The sequence below is a fragment of the Crinia signifera genome, chromosome 9 (assembly GCF_055691185.1).
Source record: "Crinia signifera chromosome 9, ASM5569118v1, whole genome shotgun sequence".
In the NCBI taxonomy this organism is placed as follows: domain Eukaryota; kingdom Metazoa; phylum Chordata; class Amphibia; order Anura; family Myobatrachidae; genus Crinia; species Crinia signifera.
In genome coordinates, this window is record NC_139225.1 from 126,592,114 (window position 1) to 126,610,686 (window position 18,573).

Sequence of the window (18,573 nt, forward strand, 5' to 3'; positions counted from 1 at the left end):
GGGAAACGGGATACGGTCATTTGGTCTACATGCTGTAGACCAAATGACCGTATCCCGTTTCCCATAAGTGTAATTATTGGTCGACAAGCATTGGGTCATCACTGTTAGGTCGACATGGGTCTAGGTCGACAGGGATTTAGGTCGACACAAGCATTAGGTTGACAGTGTCCAGGTTGACAGTCAAAAGGTCAACATGGGGTTTTTCACTGTTTTTTGAGCCGACATGTGCCGACAGGCGGTATTTCATGTCTTACCATCCAATAGGTCGTGGTGGGAGAATAAAATAGCGCAGCGATGCACCTTGCTCAAAGCATATGGAGTGAAGCGAGAGGATGCGGTGCACTGGAAACTGTGTCCATGTCGACTGTGTCAACATTTGGGTCAAAAACAGTGAAAAACCCCATGTCAACCTTTTGACTGTCGACCTAATGCTTGTGTCAACCTATTGACCTGTCGACCTAAACCCAAGTCGACCTTGTCTCAGGTCGACATAGAACCATGTCGACCTTTCCCCATGTCGACCTAACGGTGGCGACCTAAAGGAGTGCGGACTGCGGTGCATGCGCAGTAGCAATGTGGGCAGTGATAAGGAGAGCTGAAGAGGCAGAACATAACGGCTCCCCTTATCGACATTAGGGGAAAAGGGTGCCCGCTTCTCCTCATTATTGCAGGAGAAGCGGGAAACAAAAATTAACTGCCTGATAATACATCTGACCCTGTGTCCTCAAGGCATTTGTAATGCTGGCCACACATCAGACCAACTTTCCTCCAACTACAATAGTTGCTTGGATGGAATAAAAATATGGTACCGGCTGGAAGCAAATGGAATATTTACTTCAGAAATTTGCTCCCAAAATCTGAAAAAGGGCAAAAACAGTCCCTCAGACATGGCAGTTGTCTGTAGTTGAACCTGTTTGATTTATACAATTTGAATGAATGTTTTTTTTCCATTTTCCTGGGTTTGTGAGCACATTTCTGATTGTCCTTTGCTCCCATACAGTAGCATATATTTATTCCAGTGGCGTAGCTAAGTTTTGTGCGCCCCCCCCCCCCCCCCCCCCACCGCCGTTAGGGTGGGGGGCGCCCCCACCACCCCGCCAAGCACCCGCCTCCCATGCAAACCCCCCCCACCAATCCCCCGCAGTCTTACCTATCGTGCTAGTCCCGGCGGCTCCGTTCTTCTGCTGAGGACCACCACAAAATGGCCGCCCCCATACAGCAGACAGTTTCAGAGAACTGTTTGCTATATGGGGGCGGCCATTTTGTGGTGGTCCTCAGCAGAAGAACGGAGCCGCAGAGACCAGCGAGATAGGTAAGTCTGCGGGGGATTGGGGGGGGGGGTGTAACTATAGCACCGGCGCCCCCACATGCACAGCTCCCCCCCCCCCCGTGCGGTGGCTGGGGCTGCGGTGCTATAGTTACGTCGCTGATTTATTCCATCCAAGCAACTAGTTGGATGGTTGGAGGAAAGTTGGTCTGATGTGTGGCCAGCATATTACAGTCCAGGTTTTAAGTATATCCATGGCTGAGCATAGATGCTTCGATCAAATTGACTGAGGTACTAATTAAACCACCCAGGCCCATGCAGGTGTGGATTATTAGACAGTGTCTAAATAGACAGTCAATAGGTCTACCCCAAAAGGTTGACATTTAATAGGTCGACAGGATCAAAAGGTCAACAGGGTTAAAATGTCAACATGGGAAAGGTCAACAAGTCAAACAGTTGACAGGGTCAGAAAGGTCAACATTAAAAAAAGGTAGACATGAAAAAGTCAACATGAGTTTTTCAAAAAAAATTGTGTGTCAATGTCGACAACGGTCAACATGGACCCTCTATGGTAGCACCTACCATGCTTTGGGCTCTGTGGCTTGCTGTGCTTGGCCCACTATTATATTTTCACTCTGTACTGACATGGATGGTAAAGTAAGAACAAGCCAGTTTAAAAAAAAATCATGAAAAACTCATGTCGACCTTGTCATGTGTCTACCTTTTTCATGTCAACGTTTTAAACATGATGACCTCTTGACCCCGTTAACCTATTGCATGCGTGGCTGCCTGACCCTCTCCATGAGGGAGAAAATGCTGTGTTCCTGGGCTTCCCTGGTAATGTAGGATTGCCATCACCTGTGGGGAGCTAGGTAATGGATAAGAAAGGTGTTTCACCACAGGTGCTGGCAATCATACATTACCAGGGAAATCCAGGAACAGAGCATTTTCTCCCTGCTGGAGAGGGTCAGGTAGGCAAGTATGAGTTTGGTGTGCTCACACCCCATCTTTGCACAATCGTGCTCCCTGTCCCAATTCGAGTTGCTGCAATATATAAAATGGGCACACACTGCCTGTTGCTTTGTGGTAACGTAACCCCCTGCTAGCCTGTCCTCGGAGAGGGTTAAATTGAGGTCATTGGACCCCAGAGACAGGGGTGGGAAGTAATATAGGCACAAAGTTATGTTTGGAGCAGACTGCTCATCTGTCCTTGGAATCACAGACCTAATAAGAGGCATGGTTTATGCAAAAATGAGTTTGGTCATCGGAGCAGATTATATTTTGTCCTACGTTTGACTGCATGACGGTTATAGCAGCCTTTTTGGCGAAATTTTGGTTGCTGCTATATGCAGGCATGTGGGAACGATTTGCTGGGCTATTACATACCCTCCAACATGACCCATTCCATTAGGTACAAAATGCTCTGCTTCTGGACTTCTTCCTTAATTTAGGATTGCTTCACCTGTGCTGGAACACCGTTATCATCACTGAACTAGTTCAACACAGGTGACTGCAATTATCAATTAAGATGGAAGTCCAGAAACCGTGCATTTTGTACCTAATCATGTTGGCGGGTATGAGCTATTTATCACGGTCCTCTGATGGGACATCTGCTCCAATAAGTAGCTCAACCTTGGGTCACACATGAGCACTGTGATAGATGGAATAATCGACATGCTTCACTCCATTCCTAATTTGTAAGGCGCAAAGGGCACCCAAATATATTGGAAGTTGGCATAAAATTGTTGATCTCATGAGTGGACCCAATGATAAATAACAACAGGTTGAACATCTATAATCTGGCACTGTCGGTTCCAGCACTGAGCTGATTATCGGTTTTGCCGAAGTATTGGCGGTATCATCTGCATGCAAGTATTCCCCTGCAGTGCAACCCCTGTAGCACAATTCCCCCCTCCCCCACGGCATCCAAGCCCCCAAAGCATGACAACCCCCCCCCCCCCCCATGTCTAGGCAGGCAATCAATAGTTTGACAAAAAAAAGGTCGACATTGACAAATGCTGACATGCAACAAGCAAAAAGATGACATGAGGTTTTTTTTATTGTTTTTTTGTGTCAATGTTGACACCTGTTGACATGGAACCCAAAATTTCATGTTGACCTTTTCATGTTTCAACCTTTTTCACAATCACTTTTTGCTTGGAGATCCTCTCCAAAGTGCCAGCTGTTTCACTACTGTAAAAGTTTCCCGTGTCATATCGACCCGGCTTACCCCATTACAATGCATCGGCCATCCGGGCTGAACTCCTGTTCAACCCTGCTCACTGCTACAGCTATATATTACTACAGTAATGTTTCTATATGAAACCATTTATAATATGTGGCAGATAGCAACACATATCTACTCTGAATATTAAATAAATATATCTATGTGTGTAATTATTGGTATATTTTGGAATTCAGACAGCAGCCATCATTAATTCTATATTTTGATGTATAGCAGAAATGGAACAAGTTCCCCCTTTCCTTCCCCACCCCTGCTGGGTCATCTCTCCCAATCCCTCTCCCTCCCCCCTCATTACCACTAGTGAGACGTGCAAGACTGCACACACATACACTTTGCAAAGAACTCTGGGAAAGGAATAGCCCTCAGCATATGGGACTGACCTTGGATCCCAGTACCGGATGCAATGCTGCCTAGGTGGGGGTGAGAGGGACTGTGTAAATAAATATTTAATAATACAAATATAATAATATATAAAAGCATTGTGATGCAATGGATGGTTCAACAACAGGATCTTTACATTAAATTAAATTAGATCTTTACATAAAAAACTATAATAATAATAATAATAATAATAATAATAACAGGATTTGACACTTTTTTATAACATTAGGCAGTAGTTATACAGTAGCATATGTTTTTGTCTAGATTTTTTCTTACACATTTAATAATACAGGCACATTGCTATTTACTAAGCTGAAGGCTAGATAAGCAATCTAGTTATTTCACTTCCCTTATGAATGTGGGCTTGCACTGGTTATGTCTCATTTGTTGATCAGTGCATTATAGATGCTATAGGGACTTGGGGTAGAGGAAAAGGGCATGAAGCACTCCTGGAACTTTAAATGGTCTCCACAGTGGTGGAACTTGTGGGTTCTGAGCCCAGGTGTAAAAATATAATTTGGATTCCCCGAATCCCCCCCCCCAACCCAAGTTCACAATATGCAACACAGCAGTGGGAGACAGAAAGAGGCAGAGGGTGACGTGGAAAACAGTAGATGACAGGGGCAGCAGTGGACCTCATATTCTTCCAAGCCCCCGTGCTCTGAACCAATGGAAGTTCCTCCTTTTTTCCACTGAAAACCCCTGCACATCCTTCTCATGAACACTGCCATTGGCTGCGCCGCATGTCAGTGAATGGAAGACGGCACAGTCTCCCAACATCGGCGGCCGTGGGGATTGGATAGTGTGTACGGGGCTTTAGACTATTTTTTATTCCGTACGTTTAACTGCACCTAAATCTAGATCTCTGCCAACCCAATAATTACTTCAGTGTCCTGTCCCCTGATGCAACTATTGTTATTTACTGTGTAATTGTCCTAAATTGCCTTGTTCTATAATTGTTATTGTGTTTTTGCTCATTTATTATTTTTTTATTTACAGTTTCATATATATATAGCGCAGCAGATTCCGTTGCGCTTTACAATAGGAAACAAAACTGGGTAGTAACAAACTGACATAGAGGCCCTGCTCGCAAGCTTACAATCTATGGCAATAGTAGTGTTCATTCTAGCACCCGCTATCTTTGAAAACCCATGCAGTTCCTCTTCCCTGCCTGGGGTGTCACAGTCTGCAGTTGTGCTTCTAGCACAGTGTGGCCTGTATATCAGCACTGATCTGCAAACCAGACCTGTGCTAGAAACACCACAGCAGACAGCGACACCCCAGGCAGGGAAGAGAAACTGCATGGGTTTTCAAAGATAGCGGGTGCTAGAATGAACACTACGATAGTAGGAGCGATACATAAGGATAGGATTCCATAGCATGGCAGTCCCACCAGATTACAAGACAGTCCTGATGGGATGCAGTTGGATATGAATGCTACTAAAGGTTGTGTGGGGGTTCCGGGATATGATAAGCTTGCCTGAAGAGGTGAGTTTTCAGGGAACGTTTAATAGTTTTGAGGCTGTTGGACAGGGCATTCCATAGGGTGGGTGCTGCCCATCAAAAATCCTGTTAGTGTAATTGGGAGCGAGTAATGAGTGTGGATGAGAGATGCAGATCTTGTGCAGAGTGGAGAGGTCGGGTGGGGATATATTTTGCGATAAGAGAGATATAAGTCGGTGTAGTCAGGGTAATGGCCTTGTATGTAAGTAGAAGTATTTTATATTGAATACAGTAAAATACAGGCAACCAATGGAGGGACTGACAGAGAGGATTTGGAGACATTGAACGTCTAGCTCGGAAGATGTTGCTGTGGAACATTAATATATTTCGCAATATGACATTTTCATGTGCATTGGTAACTTACATACAGTGGAAATGGCCACGTGTAAGAGATATCAAGTCTGTAGGAACTTGTGATGTGAGTGAGGCACAATGCATCACATGATGTCATGCCTCTACATACATGATACTGCACCCCCTGGGCACAGGAATAATAATACACGTATCACATGATCCCATACTTACGGTGCACAGGTAGAAGATATTTCACCTAATTCAGACCTGATTGCACGGCTGTGAATTTGCAAGTGATTATCGATAGACTGCACATGTGTGCGACCTGAATTGCAAATAGAATTGCAGCTATTCGCAGTCCTGCAATCTATTCATAAGCCGTGCTAAGCAATTCACAGGCTTGCCTGGGGTGAGATTTCACACTGGTGGGGTGGTGTATGCCTGATTGGTCAAGTCTGAATCGGGCCCATAGAGCATATTACGCTTTGCGCCGTTTCACACACACACTAGTTTTTGCTTGAATCACATAGGCAAACGCAGGGGGGGGGGGGGGTGTTCTGGTTGCATGGAAACCCCCCTCCACTTGGCAAGTACCTTAAATTGTGACAACAATAGCTGGTATATAATATGATCAATAGAGCTGCCACCGCACCATGCAGTGTAAGGGACAGAGCGGAGCTGCTGCACATGCCCAGTGTACCAGCTTCATCTACCATATTTACTGTATGTGTGGATCTGAGCCCTCAAACATTGCAATGGGCAAGAGAGAAGCTGCCAGGAGGAAGAGACAGGAGCTTTACCATCTTGTGCGAGATTGTGAGCTTAGGAAGTGCAGTACTGTTTCTATTATGTTTATGTATTAATTTATCATATGTTTAACCTTTTCCTGACCACTTATCTTATTTAAATGTTTGAAAGAGCCTATACTATAGACCATCTTTACTGTTAAATATCAATACTGTATTCCATACAGTATCCAGTGTATAAAAAGACCAATTTTCGGGGCTGTTACCGCTAGCCCAGACTCCCGTACTTACTCCACTGCGCTGCAGAGTGGGAGATTTTGGATTACATTTAGAAACCCCCTTCTAAAAATCCTGCATTTGCCACTGAATCAGTCACTTTCACAAGCAAACGCCTTTGTGCAGCGTGTGTAATGTCACGGCCTTATACCTTTCATTTTATAGACAGAGACACTTGAGCGTTGATCCCAAACGTATCATCGTAATCGTGTTTTTTCATCAGCATCAGGGAAAACGGAAGCGTAACCATGTTTATTGGGTACAATAGAGAGATGAATTGTGTACATTCCACTCAATATTCTTTCCGGGAAGAATTCTTGCCATGTTTTATTTGCATTTCTATCTTTCGAAATCTCTTGCGTGTTGTCCCATAATACATAATAATTTCCATTTCGTCACTCATACACTTGTCAAATTGAAGACTGCGGACGGGTAGAAAGTCAACGGACAACTAAATTCCATGGTGTGTGACAGCGTGCATAATGACACGTACATCACTGTCTTAAGGTGACGGCGCGGCACAGCAGCCATACTTGGCAGTGCTTATTCGCAGCTGTAACGCGGCGGCCGTGCTGTGTACGTCTGGTCTGAAATCTACTTTGTATTTCTTCATTTAACCACAAACAGTCTATGGGGGAAAAAAAATGTATAGTTCTGTTCCATACAGACAAAACCATTGTGCATCAAAAGGCCCTATGGGGCCCATTTATTAATTATCGGGTTCTTACCCAATAACTATAATTTATCATCACTATTTACGCCATTAAGAAACTAAGTACAATCTATACAGTACGCCAGCTATCCTCGGCTTCTTCCTCACAAATACTATCAAACAATTATATGTCAAACCCAGTTATCATTGAGAGGGGCACCAGACAGGGTTGCCCATTATCCCCCTTACTATTTGCACTTGCACTGGAACCCCTGGCGGTAGCTCTTCCCACCTCTTCCTTACATACAGGCATACATCTCCGCTCAATAGAACTTAAACTAAGTATGTTTGCGGATGTCATGTTGCTCTTTATCTCTAAACCAAACACCTCCATCCCAGAGATTATTAACCTAATAAACCAATTTGGATCTTTTTCGGGCTTTAAAGTAAATTTGACTATTCCCACTAAATGCAACTACCCATATGACTACTGACACACCGACGCTAACCAGATTTACTATATGTCGGAATCCCATAAAATACCTCGGAATAATGATCCCTCCCCGATTATCCAAACTATGGCCCTTATTCTGGTTCACTCCCAAAGGCAAGAGAGAGAATTAGATTTTGGGGGAGTTTTACTGCAAAGTGAGATCTATATTGCAGTGTAAAAATAAAGCAGTCAGTATTTTCTCTGCACAGAAACAAAATAACTCACCCAAATCTAACTCTTTCTGCACAAGTTACATCAGCCCCATCTGCAGTGCACATGTTTTGTCCATTAGAGAGTGATTGTGCCTTTGCGAGTGAACCAGAATAACCCCCTATATGACACAAATTACAGATCGATCAAACTACAAATACCACAAACTTTAGAACATTGGCAAACACTCCCTCTGTCTCTCTCGGGGCGAATAGCTGTTATCAAAATATATTATTCCCAAAACTTGCATACTGCAAACTTACAGATAACTAGATGGGATGTTGCAGAATATACTATATTATTCCTAAAATGTATCTGGAATGGGAAGAAACCCTGGATACCTATAACTAGATTGCGGCTGCCTAGATCCCAGGGAGGATTTGGCCTCCCAGACATTGTAGCCTTCTCACAAGCAGCTCATTTCAAATACGTGACAGACTGGTTCCTCCAGAAATCCATATATATATATATATATATATATATATATATATATATAGTATAGCTGTGGCGGCACTCTGACGGGCAATGCGGTCCCAAATAGGGATATTCAGTGAGATGCAGTGTAACAGCTGCGGTGCCTTCCTGCTTGAGCTCACAACCGTGGGTCAAGGAAACATACGGATGTAGGGACGGCGGCACTCGCAGAGAGAAAAACACAAGGCAAGCTTGGTCTTTACCAACGTTTCGTGGCTGGCGTTGCCACTTTATCAAGGTGCCAAAGTTCTTTGGCACCTTGATAAAGTGGCAACGCCAGCCACGAAACGTTGGTAAAGACCAAGCTTGCCTTGTGTTTTTCTCTCTGCGAGTGCCGCCGTCCCTACATCCGTGTATATATATATATATATATATATATATATACAAATTTGACTCTGGAAAATAGTCTATTCCACCCTTATTCCCCATTACCCCTACTCCATACACCAAATCGCTTACTGCCTCCACATATTAAATCCTATGTACTATTTCATGACACGTACAAATCTTGGAAAACCTAAGTAAGAAGCTAGGGAAATCACATACAGTAACACCCTATAATACTTTCTGGGGCAATCCCCAATTTACCCCAGGTTTAGATGACGCTATCTTCCTGGAGTGGAAAACCAAAGGAATAGCATGATTACGAGATGTGTTTGATCCTGGTGGAACTATACACACATTTTCCTCACTAGCACAAAAATACAAACTACCCAATTCACAATTTTTTATGTTCCTACAAGCACAACAACCGACAAAATGGCAGACTGATATTCCTAAATTCGCACCATTGTCGCAGTTATATAAAACTTAGTACAATAAGTATAGTATTCAACACATGCATGAAGCAAATATGGATCCCAGGGTCACATACATGTGACCCTGGGATCCATATTTGCTTCATGCCTGTTTTGAACTGTTCCATACCCTGGCAGTTCAATACCATCTGGTAACGACCCTTCCTTGAACCTATGCACAGTGTCACTTTATTGTGTGCCTGTTTACATTTTATTGGATTGATGTTTTTTGAATAATGTTTCCTTGTAGTTTTAAGATGTCGATTGTGAATTAAATATCAATACGTGTTATGCGATGATATTTCCCTATCTTTTTCATTTTTATGCACCATCTACTGTTATTGATGAGGAGTAAATGGTCAGCATTATTGTGAAAGCCAAGAAATACTCCAAGGGGAGTTGGAAAAAGGGAAGTAATTTCCGGTACTTGTTTCCTAGCACGGCCACACCGATTTACATCGGGGTGGTCGTGTCGGAAAAATCGGGTCGATCGCATCGCATGCGATTTGGTCGCATGCGATGCGATCGACGCGACCGACCGATTTTGGACCCGACTTTTTTTTTGAATGAAATGTAAATCGGGTCCCTGGGACCCGATTTTACATTGGATTCAATGTAAAATATTCCCAACCCCCCCAAATTTAACGCCTGTGGAAGTCTAGGTACACACACGCCATTTTGTGATAGTATGGCCGCCATTTTGGTTCGCAGAGTTGCGCAAATAAAGTTTCCATACCCGAGTATGTGTGACAATGTGGACCAGAAGAGTAGACATACTATCACACATAAATTCATAATAACACACTTACACGAAATGAAATATAGTTAAAAGGTTTAGAACGCCACACATAGCTTAGTTAGCCCTGCACACACCTGTTTGTATCGTGTTTAGTACCATTCCGCTCAGCTCATTATGCGAAGTATTCCGGTCATTGCGAATATTTCGCAATGTACACGGCCCGATAGTTATGGACAAAATCCATATTCCAGAGACAGTTTCTGTTGTAAGTAGTTAACAAAGGAAACTAGCTCAAACCGGTTCTTATCCTTGCTGACGCCGAAACCACCAAACAAAGGACTCTTAAAGTTCACTCCCCTGCACCTGGTCAGACCAGGTACAGCGTCTAACCTCCAATCACAGTGGACCGGACATATGATCTCTGACCAATGAGAATGGCCCTTGACCTCCCCCTTCTGACCCTATAAGATAGGCGACCCGGAGCAGGCTCGCTCTCTTCGGCACATCTACTTTCCCTGGACCTTCCTACCGGACTATAGTTCATTCCTGAACGATAGTGAGCTCTGACCGGACTGCGCTTCGCTTACTAGATGACCACGGTAAACGGTTGCATTTTCACGGTATTTATTCTTATAAGTATTGTTGGCTGATTGTGTCTTGTATTATTGTATTCTTTCCCCTTAGCAGAGTTTGTTAGTATTCATTGTTAGTAGATTGTATCACTTGTTATACCTGTTTATTCTTATTTCTGTAACCCCCTTTTGTCCATTAGGGACTTTAATACAACCTTTTATATGGAGTTCTAACCTCCTTACTTCTATTCAGTGGTCGTGTCTGGTTATTCGCATAATAGCGATAAGGTACATTGCGGACTCTGTCCTTTAAAGTATATTCGCAGAATTAGAGACAAAGTCCTGCGAAGGGATCTCTTATCAAGGTATTGGTTCTTAAGTGTATAACATACAATTAAAAGGTACGCTACGCTGCGCTACGTTTTGTTCGCACGTAGCTAGGTATAAAGGGTAAGCAGGTTACGGACACATTACGTAACCTGCGCTTTTCACATATTGTATCTCTGGTAATAATCATATCGCCGTTAACAATTGAGGGCTCGTCCGTCCGCTCCACAGTCCAGAACTCAGTACCAGGCGTGCGACTCGACCTATACCAGCAAAAGGGTGGAAGTATTTATTTGTTTCCATTGCTGGATAGGCCGAGTCCGCGGCAGTGCGGGGTTCGGGAAGTGCTAGCGCTGAACCCGGAGTACAATAAGTGAAAGCCACATGTTTTAAAGCATATCATACCTAAGTGTTTAGTAAACTGTACTTCTGCCTGCCACAAGTAGTTTAACGGGGTATAGTGTCTTGGGCTGCTTGTTTATTACAGTATATGTACCACGTGCGATAAGGTTCGCACACGTGGAATCTGTGTTTATTATAGTACATAGAGGATCCCCTCTGTGCAAAACTATAATTGTTTATTGTTAGTTACCGCAAAAACAGGGACCACGCCACGTGGCGACAAGTCCTGGGCCTTTTGCAGTAACGTAAAGCGTCTATTGTATATTACGCAAGGTGCGCGCGCACGTGCCCACATCGGGAAAGTTTCGCATCTTTGTACGTGGTTTACGGATTAAGTACGGGATTTATTTCGCATTTTGATACGTAACTCTCGGACAGAGTTAAGGGATTTATTCCACATTTAGGCGCAATTACTGCGTATAGCGAAACCCGAGCGCAACCTTGCAAATACACCATAGAACACGTGGGTGGCCGATTCATCGGCGGCCTGTGAACAACGCACGTACACACGTGGCTGTTCATTGGTACTGCACACGCAGCACACATAGGAATTAAGAGGTGAACAGTATTAAACCACTAGCTTTATTTAAACAGTATAGTAATATACTGCGAATAAAGCAGTGATTAATAAAAGAAAATAAGTTTTTTTTTCTTTTTGTTCATTTTTTCATAAGCAAGCAACTCAAGCATTATTTTAATAGATTCCTATAGTTTATTATAAGGGATTTATACCTGCATAAGTATCTAGTGACAAGCTACCAGCCTGGGAAAATTTTCTGTACAGAAATATTTCAAAAATACGCATAAGACCAAGGTGTAACTAGCGCCCAGTGTGAAAAATAACTGAGGCGAACGGGTGTGTGACGGCACGACTCAGCGCAGTGTAGTCCAGTGTAGGACAGTCCAGTTAGGACCGGGTTCACGTGACGACGTGCCCATAGGAACTGCCCCTTCAGTGGAATTGATTCCGCTAGGAGGGTACAAGAAGATATATCGGAACGCACTTGTTTCCGATTAGCTACTTTAGAAATCCGATTTTTGGGGGTATAGGAAAGCAAGTTTGTTATACCCTGGAAAAATTGTGCCGCATCAAGCAAGTTGGCTAGAAGTTCGCTGCTAGTTGAAAGACTTGGTGATTGAGTACGTTACCTCGCATTGTGGGCTCTTCGCTTGATTGCGTTGAAGTGTCGCTGTGTGGAGAAGTGAGTGGTTGGGGAGCTCTCAACTTAAATAACCCACCGATTATCTATTAAGCTGTGAACGTTTATTCCTGTAACTATGGGTAATAACGGGTCACGCTGTGATAACGTGCAGGATAGGGAGGAAGCAAGCCAGCCAAAAGGATCGGCTGCTTTTATTATGTGCAGGAAGCACGGTGAACTCGCAGTTGTTTACCAAAATAAATGGAGAAAAATGACACAAGGCAGCAAGTTAGAATTTCCCAGTGTTGGTAGCTTCGATCCAGAAATCTTATCGGCAGTAAAAGATGAAATATGCCTACTCTCCAGTCGTAAGAAGAGAGTGAAGCATATATATATTCTTAAATTGTGGCAGAAGGAAGGACAGGAACAATGGGGAATCAAAGATCTGGCAATGCCGGACACAATCAGCCACAATAAAAATGCAACCGTTGCCGCAATAGAATCAACTCCCCCACCCCCATATGTGCCGAAGGGGTTAATGACTCATACGAAAGACATGAGTAATAATGTATCTGTTACTAACTTGTACCCTGTCTTACCCCCTTATAAGGAAACCCGAGAGGAGAACGAGCAGCTGTTGGCACTGGCCGTCTCCCATGCCCTTAACATGCTTGAGGAAAAGGTGCAACCCACTGCTGGGGTCCCAGCACAGGAGGAGGAGACGGCTGATGTCAACAGCATAGTATTAGACACAGGTAAGTACACACAACACAGCACAGAGATAGTTGCTCCTGGGATGTTGTCCAATGGTGCAGGGGGAATACAGATCCACCCTCTGCACACAGTGGAACCTCCTTGTGGACGGGGAGGCGGGGATGAGGTAATGCCTGTAAAGGATAGTGACATGCACAATACATGGACACGATTGGAACGTCATTCAATCATCAAAAATTTCCCTGATCCCAGCAAAGATCTGGCAAAGTGTCAGACATTTGTAAGGGAGCGAGGAAATTCAGATGAGCCCACCAATAAGGATTGGCGATACATGTTGAGAGCTTGCCTCCCTTCACATATAGATGTCCAGAAGTTCATTCGAGACAGTGGTGTGGAGGGCGATAAGATCTTAACTGAACAGGGCAACCAGGAAAATATATGCCTAATAAATATACAATTGGGTGTATATTTCCCAGGGACAGTTGAAAATACCCTAGGGTTCACCATCACACAGAAAGATGGTGAGTCCACCAGCGGATATTTCAACCGTGCTTTACAGGCGTTGCCAAAACACTCTGGTATCCACAGCCCCAGGGACAACATACATCTTAAGGGAGGGATTGTCTCTGTGCTGATACAAGGTCCTAGGGAACATCTGAGAACCAACATAAAAACCATTCACCCCAACTTCAGACAGATGTCAGTACGCACTTTAAAGAAATCTGCTGTTGATCTGGACAAACAACTTATGACAGAAAGACAAAACCAAATGGTATGTTTCAAATGTGGAAACAAAGGACACATAGCCAGACATTGCAGGGTAAGTAACCATAGAAAACATAACACACATGTAAGTAACTGGGAGACACGATGAGGGAAGACAAGTAGGTCTCAACACATAGCCATAGCCCCACCTAGTAGCCAACGCTGCCCTAAGCATGACACACATATGCAAACAGGGAGTAGGACACACATACACCCCACATCCAGGTAACATAAGACAATATCTGAGGGAGGAGCCTCAGATATGGGTAAGTGGAATAGTTTAAATATAAAGTTTTTTTTTGTATCTAACCCGTTAACAACATTCCCTCCTGGTCTAGGTTGTGTCAAGCAATTAGTAGCAGCAATTGGGGTAACAGGAAAAATACAGCATTACCCACTGACGAAACCAGCAGATGTTACAAGCGGGCCTCTGCATACCAAACACTTTTTGTTGGCTGCAGCGGCCCGACTAACCTCCTGGGTAGAGATTTACTATGTAAAATGGGATGTGTCATCTATTGCACCCCTGATGGGGTATTTCTGGACACTCCTAGAAATCTTACACAAGAAGTGCAAGATATGCTGGACAGTCCTCAGAGGCTAATGTTGTATTCCACTGTTATAGAGTCAAATCCATCTAAGGTAGCTAAAAACTACAGCACAAATACCGAGTTCCCTTTGAACTAAAGATGGGAAGGACACAGGATCAATGGCAACCATAGCTTCAATAGAAACCCTGTTAAAAACAGAAAGTATAGCGCCCCAAAGTACAGAATCACCATTCGAAATCTGAGGTTGAGCTGGAAAAATACCCAGTGAAATAACAAGGTTCCCAAAAGAGAACTTTTAGCTAAATACCCCTAGACACAGCCCGTAGTCACAACCACACTGGGAAACAGAAAGAAAGGGAGGGCTTATGAATCAGAACAGGAGTTGAAAAGGGTAAGAACCAAATAGTTGAGAGCCAATTCCCCCATAGTGCTAAATCCTGGCGTCATCAAAATAAAAGAAAAAAATGTTTCTGTTGAAAATAAATGTACACATTACTGTCATTAATATTTTCTACCCTTTTTGAGTTTTTCTCTCTTTTCTTTTTTTTTTTTTTCCAATTTTTTCTCCTTCCCCTACTCTTTTGTTCCAGAAACCCACAAATCATAGATAAATAGTTCGAAGAATCTGTCGCACTCCCAGCAGAGAAATACCATTGTGAATATGCGGTACCCTGTAAAGCGAGTAGTCACAATATAGATATTTTTCAGTAAATCTTGAACAAAGTCCCAATAACTTTAAGCATTACTCCTAATGTTACCCAGGGCAACCACAGCCACCATCTTGTGAAAAACAGTCCAAGTAATGCACAAAGCATTCCCCTTCTACAAAGAATGAAAAGGGTTGTAAAACGCATTTACATATAAATAGGTGCAATCACAATACCCATGTCTTCACAGACAGATGTGGATAATAAAGAAGGAGAAACAGGCCTGACTACAGCCTTTTGCCATGGGTAAAACTGACACAAGAGACCATGTGATTTAGAATATTAGACCTGCTGAGGGGGCGACAGATATAGTGACGTAAGAAACCTGGTGATGCCAGCCTGACCAATGTCGTACTGCAGTGTGCAATTAAACCCTATTACTTAAGCACATTCATACTTGTCTACACAGTGTAGTCGCCATAGCACTACTGGTAAACAAAACTGAGAATGTGGTGTTGGGGTGTGTTCTAACTGTTTATGCTCCTCATATAGTCTGGACATTCCTAAAATTCTGCCTAAACATGTGAAAAAAAAATATTCATCAGCCAAGTTCACTAAATGGGAACTTGCATTGATGTTACCATGTAAAATGGGTAATATTGTAAACCCAGCAACACTCTTACCAGGTGTGCCCGCCAAAGGCACAAAGGGTGGAGTGGTGCTGAGGTTGCTGGAATGGTGGAATTTAGTGGGAGCCGAGACGAATATGATTGCATGACATGTTTGAATCAGACCTTTGGCAGCATTATTATTATTATTATAATTTTATTTATAAGGCGCCACAGGTGTTTCGCAGCGCCGTACAAAGGAACAATACAGGGAGACAAAAACTTGGCATAACATTGAATAAATAACAAAAATACAGTACAAATAAAGAGCACCACAGTTCAATACACATTACAGCTTAAATGTAAGTAGTGAGGACCCAATCAACATACAACTAGAGGCTTGAGGCCAATGATGGAGATGAGTATGAAGATGGTCACTGAGTGTTGGAGTAAAGGAGAGCTGTGAGTGAAATGTGAAGAGAAGTGGGCTTTGACAACAGGAGGGAAGAGGGCCCTACTCGGAGGAGCTTACAATCTAGAAGGAAGCATGCCCCCAAAGGGTGGTAACAACCCATTGGAAGAGGTAATTCATTTTTTTTTTCCGTTCTTTCCACAACACCGAGAGGGAAAAATTGTACACTGGCTATACCGTAATAGATGGAAAAGGCATAGTAGAGGCTGAACCCATTGTACGTCTCACTCAGCAGCAGCAGTCTCATTAATAGTACTGCGAACTGAGAGAAAAAAAAAAAACAGCCAATATTCATGCCGACTCCAAGTATGTTTGTTGGGGTAATACAAAAGATCTTAGGCCCTATGGCGCATCAGATGTTTTGTTTCAGTAGCTGGCACTCCAGTGGCGCAAGCGTTGTAAGTTTAAAAGATTCTCGACAGTCACACAGCTGCCGGACAGAGTGGCTGTTATCAAGTGTAAAAACCACATCTTCAATGAGGATTCAGTGTCACTTGATGATGAACATGCTGGCAAGGCAGCTGGGTGAGCCATGCGCTCTGCGGATAATGTTTGTGTTCCCCCTATAAATGTCAGTATATTCACATAGTAATACAAGATTTGTGTCCCCTGCAGGAGAAGCAGTCTGGAAGCCGAAGGGATGTGGACAGGAATAGAAAGATGGACAAGGTAAACCAGTGACTCTAAGAACATGCCAAACTGTCAGGACAGAGATAGCCCATGGCCTGATTTGTCTTGACAGGGAAGGTATGTGGAAAAATTAGTCCAAAATTACTGGTGTGCCCACAGACAGGTAAGACGACAGAATCATGCCTTACTTGTCTGGGGGAAACAAACTGCAACGGCTGTTCCCACAGAGCCATCTCCACATCCCTCCTCCAGCAGGATCCTCTGCAGGTAATACAAAATTGGCTTTGTACAGTCCACTCTAGAAGCATTTAAGTTATTTCTTTATTTTTATATATATATATATATATATATGTTGACGTTTGTGTGTATAGATATGGCAGCCCAGAAGCACCCTTGAGTATGCAAATATATATAAAAGGTTTAAGTCATGTGTTAACCTTCAGGGACTGATGGTACACCCCATAATCTCCTTTTGTAGTAGTAAAATCACTCTCAGAACTCCACCTCATTGGTCCCCATCGAAACATTGCTTGGCGGGCAGCCACAGGTTATGGTAATCCCACAAGGAGATCCTAGACCACAAATGCAAGTGATGTATCCACACCTGGAAAACTGCAGCAAAAGGACTTTGTTGACACCTGTTGTGAACTGTCATAACCATGAACCAGGAGATGTTGTTGTTGTTTCCCCTGCTTTGCCATATACAGGTTGCTTGATAGACCTTTGGAAAGGACCACCCCAGATCTTGTTGACCAGCACTACCTCAATAACAAAGTCGCAGAGAGAGATTCGGGTACGTTCGTCCTACTGCCGAAAGAACTGAAAACCGGAAGGTCCCTACACTCGAGGGCGAAAGAAAGAAATCGCTAAGAGGCACCATTTCGGGAGGACTGGAGAGCAGCTAAGGTCAAGCAACCTGTACAAGCTACAAAAAGGGACTGTGACACACCCCACTGGTAACAGGTTGAAAGGATCACTAACAAAATTTTTCCTTTCTCAGTTTTCTCTATTGTTGTGGGTCCTATTCTTGTCTCCCCCCCCACTATCCGTTCTTATCCTCAAAAGCAAGGATACCGCCGCCGCCCTGCTGCCAGGCATTGGACGGACGATACAGAGTTCTGAGAGTGTGTTACCCGTCCCAGCTTAGGTTAAGGTAGAATCTATAAACTTGACACCTTACCCAGGACCGGATGTTTTAATACCATCATACTTAAAAGCATACCAAAAAGAGAGACAACAAAGAGTTCAAGGGTCTGTTGTCACAAACAATACCTACCAAAGGATGCCATATTTGTGAACGTGTATATGTTGTAACCACCCCTGTTTTTATTTTTATCCCTAAATTGTACATTATCCTTCGTGACCCTGAGTAGATTGTTCGATAAATGCGGCCCATCGTTTATCCATGATCCTGGATCGGCCGAGAGCAGATGGTTTACTCCCCTTATATGTTTATTTCATGGATCCCAATTTCTTTGTTAGGATTATGAATTTCTGTATTGTCGTGTGAAATGTTTTTGTATTGTAACAGTTTTATATTTACTGTTAAAGGGTGGACTGTGGAAGTCTAGGTACACACACGCCATTTTGTGATAGTATGGCCGCCATTTTGGTTCGCAGAGTTGCGCAAATAAAGTTTCCATACCCGAGTATGTGTGACAATGTG